The 19083-nt window shown below is 31.4% G+C and overlaps 1 long non-coding RNA gene across 1 annotated transcript; it reads left to right on the top strand.

Annotated features, from left to right (window-relative positions):
* Positions 1-14866: 14866 nt before the first annotated feature.
* On the top strand, positions 14867-15647 carry LOC128193585 (uncharacterized). The gene is made up of 2 exons (XR_008244914.1): positions 14867-15190; positions 15313-15647. It is a non-coding gene; the product is annotated as an uncharacterized LOC128193585 (long non-coding RNA).
* Positions 15648-19083: the final 3436 nt, after the last annotated feature.

The raw sequence follows: 19083 nt of genomic DNA, 5'->3' as shown, positions 1-19083 counted from the left end.
GACTTTGAGTCAAGGAGGAGATTGTTGGGATTTTGTGACTCAAACAACATTTGATTGAAGGAGTTAAATAAAAATGTATTTCTATCTTAATTTTAGGAAGATTTTATGCATTATTTAATTAATTAATTTAGGAGATATTTTTCCAAAGTTGGTTACAAATGATGTAGTATAAATATTTATTGTTTATGCTCAATAAAATTATCAGTTTTCCTTTTATTCTTTTGCCTCTTATACTGTAAAACCACAACAAAAATCACATTAACTTTTATATATATATATATATATATATATATATATATATTCAATTACAATGACTTTTATGAAATACTTATTAATTCTTATTCAGTAAAACATTTAAAATTTTATAAAATTATCATATAAACTAATTCATTTAAAAATAAAGCATACCAACTAAAACAGATAGAAGGTAATGCTGAGCGGCCCACCTTAACCATTTATTAGGCAAGAACATAGAGATTAAAAATAATTAATATTAAAAAATTAAGCAAATATGACTGTGGAAAAACTAAGTGTTTATTGTACTATTTTAATTTGGTTCACCATTTTGATTGATTGTTTTTGTTTGAAATAATTTATTATCTTGCATTTACTTTCTGACATTTATATCTTACTAGTTTATTTATTTTCTCGCTTGTTTATGTTTTTCAATATTTTCACTTCTTTGCAATATTTTTTTTTCAAAGTTATATTACTTTAATTCATCTGATATTTATAAAGTTGATTTACGATATAAATTATTTACAAATAATTTTTTTTTGTTGATATTCGAATTTTAAATGAAATTTATATTAAAAAAATTAGAAACTGAATTGTATTATATATATATATATATATATATAATATGTAGTTAAAATAATTACTATCATGCATAATAACTTATAAATTACTAGTTTTACTCTTTTTTAAAATATTTAAATAGGTTTAATAATTCAGGAGATTAATATTTTTAGGAGAATCTCAATTTCGTCGTGTTTTTTTTTTCGATTTCTCAATTGAGTTCTAATTTTGTGAAAATTGCAACAATTGGACCCAACGACGTTTGTGTGTAGTTGACGTGGTGCGCTGGAGTCCGTTTCTTAGTTGACGTGACTGACTGAAGTAGAGGCACCTTAATTGACGTGAATAATTGTATTTTTTTAAATACAAAGAAAAGAAAAGTAGGAATGAAATATTGGGATTGAGACTGAAATTGAATTTTGTCGAATTAGAGATTGGGAGAAGTTTGTTCTGACATTGTGGGATTCTTGTAGGGTTCGTGCAAACTTCAATCAATTTCACATATTGAAATATGAATTTGAGGATTTAGGGTTTAATTGAATTTGACATTAAAAGATAGCGTGCAGTTATCATCGTGGTCGGAGTTGTGAGACCTTCTTCTGCTGAAAAGGAAAGGAAAGACTGAGAAATATACACACACTCACTCTCTAACACTCTTCTCACACGCCACTCTTTGTTTCCCTCTGTGTTCATTGCGTCTTCATTCACGTTGTTCTCACTAGCTCTTTACCTACGTTTTTTTTCTTCTTCTGAATTTCGGGGTATAGATATGTGTGAGTAGTTAATTTTCTTTGGGTTAAATATGTTTTTTGTCCCTTAAGTATCACACGATTTTGGTTTTAGTCCCTACTCGAAACTTTGATGGTTTTTAGTTCTCGTAGTTTTGAAACTATTAATATTAGTCCTTAAAAATGGACGACGTTAAGTTTTAGTAGATGTGGCAAACGACGATGTCCAGCTGCGCTCTGCACTCTCTGCCACGTTGCTGGGCAATAAGAATCTCACACTAACGGTGATGTGACATGTCATTTTCTTTCTTTTTTTTTTGACAGAGTAACCTTTTGCCACATTTCTCACGTTGTGCCACATTTCTGAGATTGAAAGTGTCCTCCATTCACCACCCTCTTCTCCTCCTCTCCTCCACCACCGCGACCTTCCCTTTCAACTTCGTTCTCGCACAAGCCACTGCCACCAACGCAAGCCGCCTCCAACCGTGACAGAACTAATACAACAACCCTAAATCCTGCTCCAGATAAGAAACCCATCCAACAATTCACAACACCAATTTAAAAATATAATTTATATATTAAAAATTGTATTTATCGTAATGTAAAGTGGTTCTTAAAATCTGGAGATGTTAAATAGATGACGTCAGAAATTGATTGGAGGGTTTACCAAAAGGGGAAAACATTGTCTGAACTTGCATAAACAAGGCAACCCGATTAGGGTTCAAGGATTGAAGTGACCGGAATTTGAAGCATAAAACTGGTGATTCACGTGTTTCAGATTTATGTAGTATTGGACTTGTTAGTGACAGTAACAATTGAATGATCAGCAATGGCGAAAGTAGTGATCGGAGAAGAAACCCGACTCAAATTGGCGGAGGATCGCCTCAACCAATCCGCACTTCCATCGGAGGCACATTCTCCAATGCCATCTTTGTCACACTCTCACTCTCCTAAATATCTATCTAACTAACTACCACCTCCGATTTTACTTTTAGGTGGGTCTTCTAATCGGCAAGTTCAGCTCTGCTTTGGACCGCGCCTTCATCTTTGATTTGGTTCCCACCCCACTTCTACCACAATCACTCAGTATTTCGACGCACTCAAGGTGTTGGTTTCAACCCTTTCTTTTATCTTCCTAAAATGAAGCATTCAAGGTAAGCACTGTGTTGGAAGGTATTGGAGTGAGAGAGGACAATCGAGAGACTAACGTGAGATGAATCAGGCCCAACAGCTTCGCATCGTGTACCCAGCAGGAACGACCCACTAGACAGTGCTGCTGGAGGGCGTGGAGGGCGAGGGGCAGAAACAGGAAGCTTTTGGATCGCCGTAGAGGACGAAGTTAGGTTCAACTTGAAAAATAAAACAATCAACGTGGCACGACAGCTGACATCAAACCTGGCCTTGTCATTTGTCACATCAACTAAAATTTAACGTCATTCATTTTTAAAGACTAATACTAAGAGTTTCAAAACTATGAAGACTAAAAACCATCAAAGTTTTGAGTAGGGACTAAAACTAAAATCGTGTGATACTTAAGTGACGAAAAACATATTTAACCCATTTTCTTTTTGTAATTTTCGATTCGATTCGCTCTTTTCTCTGTGTCACTGTGCCCTAGCTTCCGCGAACGATCTGTGCTTGTGGATCTGATTTTATTCAATTGTTCTTTGTGAAGATCTGAATACGGTTCAGATTTTGATCTGTTCCTTTGTTTTGCGGGAATTTGAACGGAATTGAGGATTTGGTGGCGCCGGACGTAGTGGAAGGAGGGAGGAGTTCTGCGGCATTTGCATTTCAGCGAGGTAGCTTATTTTGGCTTTAACTGATTTTGTGTTTTTTTATTTTTATTTATTTTTTCTTGTGGCAGTGTGTGTTTGATGTGGATATGTTTCCTCTGTAGTGTGCTGCGTTGTGAAATGTGGCATTGCAACCACGGTTTTCTCCATCCACGTCAATTAAGAAAGGGAATCTAGCAACTCAGGTCAATCACGCACTAACACTTTTGAGTTCAATTTAATAATAAAGATCTAATTATTGTAATTTTTACAAAATTAAAATCTAATTAAAAAATCAAAAAAGAACAAAACGAAACTGAGATTCTTCTTAAAATTAAGAACTCCTAAATGATTAAACCATTTAAATAAATAACTTTTACTATAATTTTTTAAAAGTAATTTAATTTATATTTTCACTAGTGCAATACACAGAAATGGCATCGGTTAGTTTCGTTTATACGCACCGATTTTACAACCGGTGCATATAGAGGCGAGGTAAAAAGAATACGTTTAATGCCTCGGTTTTAAACCGGGTCAAAAAAGGATTTATTTTTGCCTCGGTTATCTTTTGAACCGAGTTAGTATCTTAAAAAATTTAATAAAAAAAATTTCAGAAAACTGCAGAACCATTTTCTGGGTCTTTTCCTCAATCCTTTAACACAGGAGCATGTCTCAATGAAGAATTCGAACTCAAGCATTTTCAGTTATAATTCCAAAACACAAACCAACTCCAAAAATCAGAATAAGATACATCACAGAGCAGATAAAACCACAAATCAGAGTAGGATACATCAATGAACAGATAAATCAAGCATAACAAATGGAAAAAAATGAAAGAAAATCGTTGCCATCCTCGGCCCCCATTTCCCAGCATCCTTCCTTCTCCCCCATTTCCAGTACAAAGAACTCTCCTTTTCAATCGGTAGAACCCAGCCTTCATCCTCATTGACGCTGCCATCCTCGGCCTTCGAAGCGGAGCCGGACGGTCCCACAACAGCTTCATCCACGGTGGTTGAGGGCTCGGAAGGGGGCTGGACCGAGTGCTAGGCTAGCGGCTCCACCACTGGCACCGGCCGTACCAGGCGGTCCACGAACAACACTAGATCTGAGATCGCGTCCGCTGGTGGAGTGAGATCGTGTCCGATTGGTGGTGGGGTTGGGGTTGCGGGGGGAGGAGTGACGGGTTGGGGTTGCGGGGTGGGAGGCGTGACGGGTTGGGGTTGCGGGGTGGGATGCAGCCATGGCAAAGCAACAGAGAGAAGAAGAAGAGGAACTGTGAGAAGGAGATTTGAGCGAGAAAGAAGAAGAGGAAAAGTGAGAAGGGTACCTTGAAAGGAGATCTGAGCGGCGGAGTGAAGGAGATCGCGTGAGCGAGAGAGAAGAAGAGGAAGAGTGAAGGAGAGAAAGAGTGAAGGAGATCGTGTGAGCGAGAGAGAAGAAGAGGAAGAGTGAAGGAGATCGCGTGAGAGAAGAGGAAGAGTCTGAGCGTGAGTGAGAGAGCAGAAGAGGAAGAGTTGTAATATGTATGAGTATATGCCTCGGTTAATATTTACCTAAGGTAAGAGAGGGATACTGACTCGGTTTTAAGATAACCGGTGCCTAAAGTTTTGAAAAATAATTAAAATTTAAAAATATATACGAGTTATATGTCTCGGTTGGTGCGTAACAGATGTTGAAAATCTTTTTGGCTTCGGTTCTACTGATACCCGAGGCATATAAGTTGTCTAAAACTACGAAAATGCCACCGCACTTTTATACGCTTCGGTTTCAATAAAACCAAGGCATATACCGCGCGTTAAAAAGCTTCTTTTTTTACTAGTGTTTTTTAAATTAAGATTCATATTATCATCAGATAAAATTTGCAATTGAAATATACTGTATATAAAAAACTATAAAAAAATTGAAGTCTTTTTAATGTTTTTAAACAACTTCCATTTGTTTATGATCTTTTAAAAGAATTGGCATTTAACATGGAAAAATATCTAAAAATAGAAGAGTTCAAAAGATTTTGTGGTTCTTAACAATATAATGATAGATTATAATATGTCCTAATTTTAATATTTAATAATAATATTATAATATAATAACATAATAATACTAATATAATAATAATTGAAATGTGATATAAATCCATAAATAAAAATTGAAAATATTATTAATAAAATTAAAATAAACTAAATAATAAAATATTCAAAATAATATTTCATTTAAAATTATAATGCACTGCTTAAATAATAATTTATAAAATGATTTCAATATAATAACTTTAAGATATTTTTATCATTTGTGGTTCACATTTTAAAAAAAAGAACTCAATTTTGAGTCTTAAACACAATAATACATTATAATACCTAATAATATTTAACAATAATATAATAACATAATAATATTAATATAATAATAATAATAATTGAAATAAGATATAAAATAATAAATAAATAATTAAATAATAATACCGTTAATAATCTGTATAATAAAATGTTAAAAATAATACTTGATTTCAAAATTACAATACAACTATTTCAATAACATATACAATAATTTATTATTAAAAAAAAAGAATTATGAATTTCAATATTTTTCTAAAATTAAGATTCACACTACAAACAATACAAAAAATTGAAATTCAAAATCTATATTAACAAATTTTAAATTTGAAATTCCGAACTCCAAAAACCTATGTAAAATATGGTAAAAAAGTTTATATTTAAAATTCAAAATAAGAAAAAAAAACTATAAAATAAATTATTTTTAATGGATCTTTTGATACCTCTCAACAATATAATAATATATTACAATGTGTAATAATATTTAAAAGCAATATATAAGATATTGTGTATGATAATAATAGTAATACTGATATAATAATATAATAATATAATAATAACAATTCATATGATATAAAATAATAAATAAATAATTGAATAGAGAGAGTTGTTAGTGAAGCGAGAGAAGATAACCAATTTTCATCTTTCATCTAAAAGAATGCAAAAGCGGAAGATTTTCAACTTTGAAAGGGAGTGTTCCGGAAAGCGAAATTACTGAAAGATCAAGATAACCCAAATGTGATAGATTTCCAAGTTGAGAACGAATCTTTCCACAGATGTAATAATTGTCATTTAGATCAAGATATCGCAGACTTGAAAGCTTCCATAGTTGAGATGGAATTTCTCCATCAATATCAGTTCCTTTAAGATACTCTAATTTTGAGAGATTTCCCCGTTCATAGTGAAAAAACGATTCTGATAGATTGAGATATACGCAGAAGGCACACAAACACTACGAACATAGTTTTAACTGTCCATCACAATTTTCTATATATGAAATATGAAATTTGTGTATGATATGAGTAAAGAACAAACACTACCAATTCTGATTTTTTTATATGTATTAAATGCTCCGCAACAGGGTTTAAGTAGTTGATTAATTTGCATGAATGAGGCTTGCTTTTTCTACGCCCTGTCTTTATTCACAATTACAAGTCAAGCAAGGAAGAAAGTTTCAAAGGTATAATTATAAAAATGAAAAGATAATCGATCAAATTATTGTGGTCACTTGCGTGACTGAATAATGGTATCGAACTATGAGACGCATCCGATTCCTTTATTACAATATGATGAGATTTGGAGATGGATCTTATCCCATTAATTTGAATTATTAGTGGTCCAAGGTCTTCACTATTATTTTTCCACACATTTGCAAAAATCAGCTATATAGTAATTCATTGTTACCAACCTTAGAATATCCAAGTCAATTTTTCTTTTCTTTATTTTCTAACACATAACATCGAGATGACATTAATAATAAGATTTTATCATTTTCTATATACATGTAGGAAATTAACTCACAAAGCTTCGTTGTTTGTACTTAGATATGGCAAAAGAAACTTATAGAGAATACACTCAAAGCTATATAGAGTAAGCTTACATGGGTAAGAAGAGAGAAAACTTATAGAGAATACACTCAAATCATTATTATCATAATTATATAAATGAATATAGATATTTTTTATTAATTTTATAAATAATTTTTTGTTATAAATAATTATTTTAGTTTATCAAAATAGTAAGTTTTAAAAATAATTAAATAAATAATAACGTTTAATTTACAAAATATTACTAACAGAATGAAATTAATAAGATAATTATTTTAATTAAAATATATATTTAATAAGATAATAACGTTTATGCTAATTTTAATTTATGGAAAACAAGTATTTTTACCTCTCTATTATATATATATATATATATATATATATATATATATATATATAAATAAAAGTATTCACATTAGTCAAAGAACATACCACCAATATAACAGGTTGTATGAGTAGTTTAGAAATAAGTAAAAATGTAAGAATAAACTGAAAATTATTAATGAAAAACTGATAGATATTAAATGAATTGTTTATAATTAATTAACATATTTTCTATACTTGACTCGCTCTTTATAAGATTAAAATGTAAATTTCCAGTATTACATTTTTTATATTAGTAAGTTTAATTTACATAAAACCTCATTTTTTTATCTTTCTAATGCGGTTATTTAACCAATTTGGTTCATAAATATTTAATATAATATATAATATATAATATATAATATATAATATATATAAGAGAGAATAAAATTATAATAAATTATGTATATATAAATTATATTGTTTCTAAAATGTAATTAAAGTTTTGCAGTGGGGCTAAACCCACTTTAACCTTGACCCTAACCCACTTGAGATGGGGGTTTTGGGGGATGGGGCTTTTTTCTGACCCCCTGCTTGAGGGGCTTCTTAAAATGGGCTTTTTCAATAATCGGTTGGGGTTGGCCTTAGGGCCATGGGCTTGACACCTCTACCTGGACACAAACATTAACAACATATTAATCTGACCACAACCGCATAAAATAAACGCAAGAAAAATGACCACAATCACACTCATCATGACGATAGAGACGAAAGCAACGCGATGGTGATAGTGAGGAACAAATGTAGTGCGATGGTTGTAACACCCAAATATTTTAAAAGGTATTACTGATAGTAGAGACTAAATTAATTTGATATCTCATATAAACAATCAAACTTTATTTCAATTACTCCAAAGTACAATACCAAACTTACAAACTTTAAACAATATAGTCTTCACCATTGAAATTTCAACTTATAAGTTTTACACAACATAATCTTCCCAATACAAATTTATTCTTTTCACAAAAATCCCTGAAAGTTTTTCCCCGCATCTCTCTCATCTCTAAGCTTTTTCAACCGCATCTGCAACATTATCTAATCACATATAACATGAGTTATATGATCATAGTACAAACAAATAAGGGTAAGCCAACCATATCATAAAATCATTAAACTTGTAATAAAAATATTATAATCGTGTATTTCTGCAATTGATAAAATATCATTATTCCGATGTCATTAATTCATCATTATCAAAATCATCTTTCTCATTTCCATAAATCTTACAAGTGTACCATGCTTACTCATGAAGCCTTATGGTCAGACCGCTCTCTGCCTGCTTCCTTAAGCCTCACTTATATACTATGTCTTAATTACTTTCTGAAGCCTTATGGTCAGACCACTTTCTGCCTGCTTTCATAAACCTCAGGTGTTACTTTGCTCATACCAAACTCTCATGGTATAACTCGAACATACTACTCCCGGTAGTAAACATCATTTCATAAGTAATGATTTCTCATATCCACTCCAACATTTCATAAAAACCAACAATTCATACCCTCTTATCCACCAAACTCAATCATGTTCATTCTTTAATCATGAATTCATAATAACCCGTTTTGGTATCAATAAATTAAACATATTGCCAGATATCATGCTTCATATTATAAACTCATTTTGCCCATAACGAGTATAACTCAACATATTTTCACCAAACAAAGATCATGGATCAACCAAAATACATCAACATATCTTAGGAACTACATATTAAAGTCTGGGCTCAATGTAATGATAAATAAAATATATATGAAATTTTTACCATGATAATATTATGCATCTACAATCAACTTGTTTTATTTTATTTTCATCCTAGTAGAGATTTTTCTTTACCCCAATTGGTCACCGGAGAGGACTCAGATGTCTGAACGCATCAAACTCACCTTCGACGCCAGCACATATGACTAGTCACAACTGACTGGACCAGGCCAGGGCTGCTCTATGATCAGGGATGTGCCAACTCAGGTTTTTAAGGTTCCTCTATCCTACCAACAAAGAAAGGCCCTCAATAATTAACAATTGATTTATTTAAATTATCTACCATGTTCTCTTATGCTCTAAATTTGAAATGCCAAATTTTAATGTGTTCACTTCCTCTCATAGCAACCTCAAATAATATCTGTACATCTATTTAACACCCATATATAAGCTATTTCAGAACCCTTACTTCAGACCTTCCAACAAGATCAATTTCAGCCAACAAACTCATTCAAAACAGATTAAATTCATCACATCACAACATGTACAATTTCACAGTTTCAGTTATCATACCCAATATAATAAAAGTCATAAAATAGTTTCACAAGAGCACACCAGTTCAACATTCATATGCAAATATTTTATAAAATAAATTCATACAAAAATAATTAGCTCCCATTACCATCAAAATAATATTAATATAAAAATTTAGGGGAATCAAGAAGTTGAATCTGGCAGAGCCGGTTAGACAACTTCTCATCCTTCCAGAAAGATGCAATAAAAAAATAGATAAAACAATAAAATTTCTGGGGAAACAAGAAGTTGAATCTGGCAGAGCCGGTTAGACAACTTCTAATCCATCCAAAAATACAATATAATTAAATAACAAGAACAATAACATGTCTGGGGAAACAAGAAGTTGAATCTGGCAGAGTCGGTTAGACAACTTCTAATCCTTCCAAAAATGCAATAAAATAAATAAGTAAAGCAATAAATAGTTTGGGGAAACAAGAAGTTGAATCTGGCAGAGCCGGTTAGACAACTTCTAATCCTTCCAAAATACAATAAAATAAATAAGTAAAGTAATAAATAGTTTGGGGAAACAAGAAGTTGAATCTGGCAGAGCCGGTTAGACAACTTCTAATCCTTCCAAAATACAATAAAAATAAATAAGGAAAGCAATAAAATGTTTGGGGAAACAAGAAATTGAATCTGGCAGGGCCGGTTAGACAATTTCTAATCCTTCCAAAATACAAAAAAATAAACAACTAATAACATACAAATGGCATAACATAATCAACATCACATTTTACAACTATCACACTTGGATATCATCACAGAAGCATACTCTTATTTAAATTTCAAGATCATACAGAAACAAAATACTCCATATTCAAGATTTAAGATCAGACAAAAGCAGAATATAGCATATTCCAGACTCAAGATAATACAAAAGGAAATACTCAAATTTAGCTCCCCTTACCTCTATTCCAGACTTAGTTTCCTCTTCTCAAACCGTTCTCCCGAAACTTCCAAAATTTCCCCTCTTCAACTAGAATTTCCTCCAACTCTCTTCTCTCACAATTTCTCTAGAATTTTGGTGCAAATCTTCAGCCTCCCCCCCCTTGGCTATTTATAGCCAAAAAAGTTTACTATTCATTTTTACTATTCATTTTTACTATTCACTTTTACTATTCATTTTTACTATTCAAAAATTATTTTTTATTCACCATTCTTATCTCTGAATGATTAATTCTACGTGGAGTGTTCTCTTCCACAATTTATTTTAATATATTTTTTTTTTAACTATTCACTATTCACTATTTACTATTTACTATTTACTATTTACTATTTACTATTTTCTATTTACTATTGACTATTCACTTTTCTTAAAAAAAATCCTAAATAAGTTATCAAAAATTTGAAGCTCTCCCTCTAGAATTACTATAATTTTATATCCAAAAATTTACATTTTTCTATCCATTAAAATTATTATTACTAATAACATGCTAAAATTTACTATTATAAATATTTTTTTTTCATGGGTCTTACAATGGTGACAACAAGGAACGAGCATAGAACGATGGCGATAAGAGGTGCAGAGCAGTGACGGTGGCGTTCATAGAAACGTAGTGAGTGAGCAGTGGTTTGCAAAGGAAGGAAAAAGAAAACTGTGGAAGTGGTAACCTTTGTTTCTTTCACAAATTTAACCCTAGGAAGACATATGGTAGTAGTTATCTCAATAACAGAAACAATATCTACTCTATGACTTCGATTATTCGTAAATTTGAAGCCTAAAGGTTGGTAATAAAATAAAAAATGATAAATTTTGATAATAATTTGGAATTTTTGATCAACCTTTTACCATCGGTTTTATAGAAAATCAAAGCAAAAAGATTATATGGCATCAGTTATGTAGAAAATCGAGACAATAGGTCTTATTCAAATTAATGGGGTTTATTTTTAGAAGTAATTAGATTAATTGTTATTTCCACATGATTTTAATTTTACACTATTTTATGATGGTATCAGAAGTTATTTTTTTCTTAAATTAATTAATTACTCGTGGCATCCGGAAATGGGTTTTACTAGGGGTGGACAAATAGAACTGAACTGTACTGCACTACTAAAATTTGTACTGAATTAAAAACTAATTTGTATAAAACAGTTTAGACAACTATTTTTTATTTTATCAAACTGGATTGAACTGAATTATACTACATTGTATTAAACTATAATATAAACTAAATTGAACTAATAACTATACTAATTTTAAACTGAATTGTAGTAATTTTAACACTGCACTAGTTCTAAAATCTTATTTTAACACTATTTAATAACAAAGTAAGTGTTAACTATGCAGAACTATATGACTTACTAAACCTAAGGGAAATGTAACAGAAGTTATCTCAAAAAGTTCTAATTGCTAAATATTAATATGCAAATTAGAACAAAATAATTATTAAAATTAACAAAATTAAAACTTTATTAACTAAAACGACACGTGAAATAAACTAATTAAAAATAAAAACAAAATTATATTTAAGCGCATGTTTTATTATCCAAAACCTTTTCTTAATGTGACATTATAAATATGGTATATTTTATGGCTTTATGACATTATGGTTATATTTAACAACCTGAAATAAAACTAAGGAAAAAAATCATTGAAGATTAATTACAAAAATAAAAATAAAAACGAATAACTCCTCTTTCATGGGAAAAAAAATTGAACCAACATTATTTTATTTTATTTACTATAAGGAAAAGTTTATTTTGACATGTAATGGTAGGCATTCCCGAAACTTAACTCTGGACAGTGGTAGACGACGACACCGCCGTTTTGGATCTGTGATACCAAGCATAGTTAATCGATCCAAGTATTGGTTTTGCAACGTTTTCTTGGCGAAAAGTAGTTGAATGAGAAGAGGAAAAAGTAGATACAATTTTCGTAGTTAACTAAACCGAAAATGTTATAAGTTCAGTTTTTTAAAACTAAACCATAAAACAGTATACTGAACTTTTAGTAAAAGTGGATCAGTTTTTCATAGTATAATATAGTATAATTAACTATAATACAGTACAGATCAGTTATTTTTGTCCAACCTGGATGTTACAATGAGAATCCTAATTTTGATCTTATCAAGATAATATGTGGTAGTCAACTTCATGACTTAGAGTTTCGACTTTTCATATTGATGTTTTCTTTTTTTATATATATGTACTTTTTCAATTTTGATTTGCATTTTTTAGACTTATGGCATATACTGGTTCTAAAAGTGTTCATCAACTCAGTAACTATCAGAAATTGTTTGTTGATGAGTTTATTTTACATATGGAGAGGAAATTGAAAGAGAATTTTGAAGAGAGAAAAATGAAAGAAAATGAAGATTTAAGGTATAGAGATAAAGAGGAAATGTCTGACTAATATTAGAAAAGATATACTTATACTATGATCAAAGAAAGAGAGATTGAGGAAACAAATTACAACAGAAAAAGAAATTAATGAGGCGTTCAAAGAGAAAAAAATAAAGGAGTTACGGGAAAAAGAAAATAAAGAAGAGAAGTTGAGAGAAAGAGAAAAGAAAGAATATGAGTTGAGAGAAAAAGAGATTCAAGAAAAAAATAAAGAAGAAAAGAGAAAAGAAGAAAAAAGTGACTAACAAAGATGAAGAAAAAAATGATAATAAAAATAATGACTCTTATGATGGTAAAAATACTGTTATATTGTTCATTCAACATGGGAAAAAGTTTTTTATGAGATGTCTCAACGATAAAACGTTATTTGATCTCAATCAATAAGTTGTTTTGCAAGGATTATAGTTCTGAATGGAAAATGAGTATAAGGAAAATCTTTGATTGAGATATTATGTTTCTTTTAGAGGAGAGTACACATGACATTGATATGATCATGAGGAGTCTTTTACATTTTATTTATAATTTTTCTTTAAATTAAATATAGAAAATAATAATTCATATAATCAAAATTAATTGTACCATTAGTGAGTATAGTTAATATGGAATTCTTAGGTCTTGCTTAATTCATTGTATAAAAGGATGTGCACTTAGCAATATAAGGAGACATATATAAATTAGATAGAAAATTGAGTTTTCTATTTGTTAGAGTTTTTTTTTTTTAATTTCGGTATTATAAGAATTCTAATTTTGATCTTGTTAAGGTAACATTTGGGGATCAACTTCTATGACTTATCATTTACTTTCTTATATTTTTTGAGTGTGTTGTCCATATCTTTCCAAATTGAATATGAGAATAGTGTTCTAATTTCTGATTATTTGATATTAGAGTTTTAGTTCTTTGTATCTATATCTATATCGGAAGCGGAAAATTTTAATACATGACACTGGTAAATTCACAAGAAAACTTAAAAAAAAGTTTAATTATCCCACTTAACTAAAAGAGGAAACCGAAAACCTATTTGAGACTAGATATTATGTTGGAGTAGATATTATATCAGATTTTATTATATCAATAATAATTATTGGATTATAGTTATAGATAATATATGATATACATAATGATTTTAAATTTCCGCCAGACCAATAATAGTTTCATTAAAAGGAAAATTTTTTAAAAAATTATCTACCAATTAACTATAAATTTATCAAGTGACAAATTTAGCACATATGAATCACCCATGCATATTGATGATGTGGGTGTTATTAGTAATTACGTTGCTCATGCACTTCGGTAATGTTCAATTAATTTAAAATAAATTGATATCTATTTTATATTTTTATTATCGTAGTTTTAATTTTTATCAATTGATATATATATATAACTTTTTTAATTTATATAATTTGTAAATAAATATAAAATTTTATAAATATAAATTGAAAGACATTTAAAAGATCCGACCGTTAAAGAGTCATAAAAAAGTTATACAGATACCCTATCAAAAAGATTTATAGGTGGCAATCTTAAATGTTGTTGACCGAAATGCGTGTTGGGCATCTAAAACTTCAATGAGAGGTAGACCTATTTTCCAAATCAAATAGCTTGCTTCTCAGACAGTGCTTTTTCAGCTTCTGCAGAATGCACGGATGAATATTATTAATTATTAGGCACGCGTACTTAGTCATTAATTAACGCAACACATGTTTTATTTCTTTTATAATACTCCTCTTTTTAGGTGATCATGGAACAAACAAGAGTGATTCTTTCTCTGTCTCCCTAACTTCATCCTGCATTTCCTAATTTTGTTTTAATCTCAACCAATTTTGTTTTAATTCTAACGTACCCTTACCTCTAAATCTATATCTGTCAGAGTCAGAAGCTTTGGTTTTATAAAATGTTGACCATTAAAATAAATTTGAACATTTCCTCCCCATCTCACCCCCAAACCCTACACCCCTTGATTGTTTCTTCTTTCTCCTTCTGGTCGTCCTCCCCTCCTCACCACTTTCCTCTTTTTTTTACCATTTTTTAACATATTGCGGTATTCCTTCCTTTCCTTCCTCCTTGTACGATCGAATATATGTTAGTATGTTGATTTGCATATTTTGTTCGCTGCTTCATCTTGCTGTTGACCATGTTTTTTCATTGTTTGATCTGTGTTAGGCGTTGAAAGTAGGGGAGATGCAGGATAAATCGCAAATGGAACTGCGGTTAACGGTCGCCGCACTACGAAGTGCGGATTTGGTGGCTTCGCAGTTGGATCTGCGGTTGATGGCAACCACAGGTGGATCTGCGGTTGGTTCACGGTGGTGCATGGCCGACGTACTTGGAAGTGCAGTTCTGGTCCTTGATTGTCTGCAGTTTGATATGCGATTAAGGCGAACCACTCGATCTGTGGTTGTTTGTTGCCTGGGTGTGTTATTTGTTTGTTGAGTTAGTATATTTTTTTTAAACAAATTTTTAGTTATGTTTGTAAAATATGAAATTTTAGTTGTGTTTGTTTGTTGAGTTAGTTTTTATGGTTAGGTTTAATATATTTTCGGATTATATTTTTAATTATTTTTTGTTTGTTAAATTTTTTTGAAATTGTTTATTTTTAAATTTTTATATATTATTTATTATGTATGCAATTTTATTCAATTTTAAATTTATATTAAATAATTTATTCAATTAAATAATTATTATTATTCGTAAATTTTATTTTCGTACATATTATTTTTTTTGTTATTATTTATAATTATTTAATTATTATTTAAATAATTTTATTGTTATTTTATTTAATTCTTTATTATTTTTTAGTTAACAAAGTCTAAAACTTAAAAAGATTTAGTAAAAAGAGTTAAAAATTAGGAGATAAAAATAATCTCTAAAGACAACATCCATTAAATCACAACAAAGAGTTAAAAAACGATGCAAAACAGTAAAATCACAGTTCGAAGTGCGTTTGCACTGAATCGTAGTTCGAAGTGCGGTTACGATGTTTAAATATTTAACTAAGACCTTCTTGTGGCCAGCTTCTTCCTCCTCGTCCAATATCCACAACACCAACACACAACACAACCACTACACTTTAAAACCTCAAAACTCTCAACCCAACAAATAATAAAATAGTGAAACAATGTTATTGTGCAAATGAAAAAACTGCGAGAAGGAAAATGGGGTGCATGTATACTACTAGGGTTTATACAATGAGCAGAAAAGTTGGTGGTTAGGAATATGGTTAGTAGTAAGGACATCATTATTTCATCATTACTTCTATTTTGACATTAATTAATGAAGGGTAGATATGTAAAATTCGGGGTACAGGATGAGGTTAGGAAGTTTCAGGGAGAATGACTCACCAAACAATAGGAAGCTCTTCTCCATACACTTTCTAATTTTCATCTTGCACCCTTGTAATTATCTTAATATCTTTTAGCTTGCACTATTAGATGAGAATTAATAAAAGTTAATGATGACATTAATGATTGCTTTCTGTTTTACTAACCAATTCAATTAATTCAGCAATGTATACCTGTATTCTCACGTTTTCGAAATATAGTTTGCAACGTACTCGTTTTGCTATGTATTTCTCTGATTTTGTCTCTACTTATGTTCATTCTACTTGCGGTCCCTATGGTTGTTGGTGGTTCCGGTGGCGATCCCGATGTGTTATTGGTGGTGGATCCAATGATGGTGCTATGTCCCGATGTATGGTGTTGTACTGCAGTTCAAAAGGCTTCATCCGAGATAAATTTTAAGTTACACTAGTAAAAAATTCGGTTTTTACAGCGCACATTATGCCACGGTTCACTAGAAACCGCAACATAATGGTGCGCGGTGGCAATTTTGTAAATAAATCGAACGAATATGCATTTGACGCCAACATATACGCCAGTCAACCATCCCCTTTGACGCCAATTTATTGCAGGGGCTGACTGAGTCAGAGAATTTCAGAAGTTACAGGGGGTATATGCCGCGGTTAAACATTGCATTTGAATAGATTGAATTTTCTTAGACTTTGAACTTTATTTGATGTTGAAATACATTTGAACATCTGTTTGTTATGTTCAAATTGAATTTGTGTACATGTTTTTATATGCAGGTCTGTTTTTGTGGTAGTGGATATCACAAAAACAGACCTGCAATTTTAAAAAACTGCAGGGGAATATGCCGCGGTTGTAACCACAACCGCGACATATAGTGTTTCGTTTTTTTTTAAAATGAGACATATGGCCGCGGTTAGTGCAAGAACCGCGGCATATACTGGAGTCTTTTGCCGCGGTTCAACCGCGGCATATAGTGGACAAATTTTTTTTAAAAAAAAAATGGATTTAGGTAGCGGTTCCTTGGACAACCGCGGCATATTCCGCAAACCTATATACCGCGGGCATAACCGCGGCCTAAAGTCTCTGACTTACTACCGCGGCTGAATATGCCGCGGTTCGTAAACCGCGATGTATAATGAAAAATAACCGCGATAAAGTCCCCTCGCTGCACTAGTGTTAGAATCTTTTAACCGAACTTCGAAATTCGGTTAAGTCTTCACCGACATTCGAACGTCGGTTGAGGCCTTCACACAATTTTAACCACGATGACAGCTTAAACGACATTCAAACACGAGTTAAGGCCTGCTGTAGTTCGAATTGCAGCATGTCCCAAACGGCATTTGACCATTAACGAGACCTTAACATAACTTCGAAATTTGATTAAGGCTAGCTGCACTACAAGTTTCAATTATATTTGTTTTGTTTCCTTTGTATTTTATGTGTTTTTTTTGTATTTTTTATGTGTTATTATGTGTTTTTTATTTATTTAATATTTGATTTGTTTTTTTATGTATATTGTGTTGTTGGACTGTAACATCCCAAAATTATACAGTCATCAACTATATAATAGAATATTTACATGTATTAATATAACAAAACAGTCTTACAGTTTAAGAAATCAAGATCGCAGGTGGCCGAACGGCATTACATAGATACATAAAATTTTACGAGCGTTCACTAAGTAATAAAAACGAACGGTTTACAAAAATAAATACCGAACGTTCAATATTCAATATAAATCAAAAAGGGCACTCGCTCTAAACGGCCCACTATACTAACTAGACTAAAACAACCGAACGTTCTACTGTTCGGCTTTCACTTCAATCTCCACTAAATTCTCTTCAGCCAGAATTCCTTCTTCAAGCGCTTCTTCCAGAGATGCATCTCCCTCTGCTCACATCCACACGGATGATCATTGCAAGGACAAGACGAACGTACAGATACAGACAACACAATGGAAAACGAAGGGTAAGCTTATTGAATTTAATTTAAGTAAATCATCATTTCATAACATATCAACCAAATCACTTAATTCACAACATATCCTTAAATCAATTCATTCATTAACTCAATCAAATTTCTGGTACTAGACAGACTGTCCGGACTGTATGAATTCTGTGTAGCTAAGGCGTTCGTGCACACAGGTGGAATAACTGGAATACTCATCAGTCGTCACCTGAGGTTAGTCCGTTCTGTCCAAGTTACAGTTATGGACTAAGACCTCCTGCCATTCCCACACATGACATACTCCTCTCTACTTGAGAACGAGCACTCACGGAATATCAGGATGAACCGCCATCTAAGCTTACCACATTCATACTTTACCATTCCAACTTTCAATACATATGAGTTGTTCCTCCCTCGAACGCTCGTTCAAATTCCACTTTCAATATTTCATTTAAGATACAGAGGAATCCTCGTTTCTGAACAAAAAGAAATGAACACCTATCCGCTGACGGACGTTATGACTACTTAAATCAGTTCAATGAACTGATTCTAGAAGAATCTGAATAATACTTAGAAAAATTTAAGTTCAATAACTCTAGGTCGAATCCAATGGATAGATACACCACAAGTTGTTTAGTTAAATAAACCGAGCGCGATTTAATTCAGGAGACAAACTGCC

The sequence above is a fragment of the Vigna angularis genome, chromosome 8, assembly GCF_016808095.1.
Source record: "Vigna angularis cultivar LongXiaoDou No.4 chromosome 8, ASM1680809v1, whole genome shotgun sequence".
NCBI classification, from domain to species: Eukaryota; Viridiplantae; Streptophyta; class Magnoliopsida; order Fabales; family Fabaceae; genus Vigna; species Vigna angularis.
Note: the sequence above shows the minus strand (reverse complement) of the source record. Positions and strands in the feature narration are given on the sequence as shown.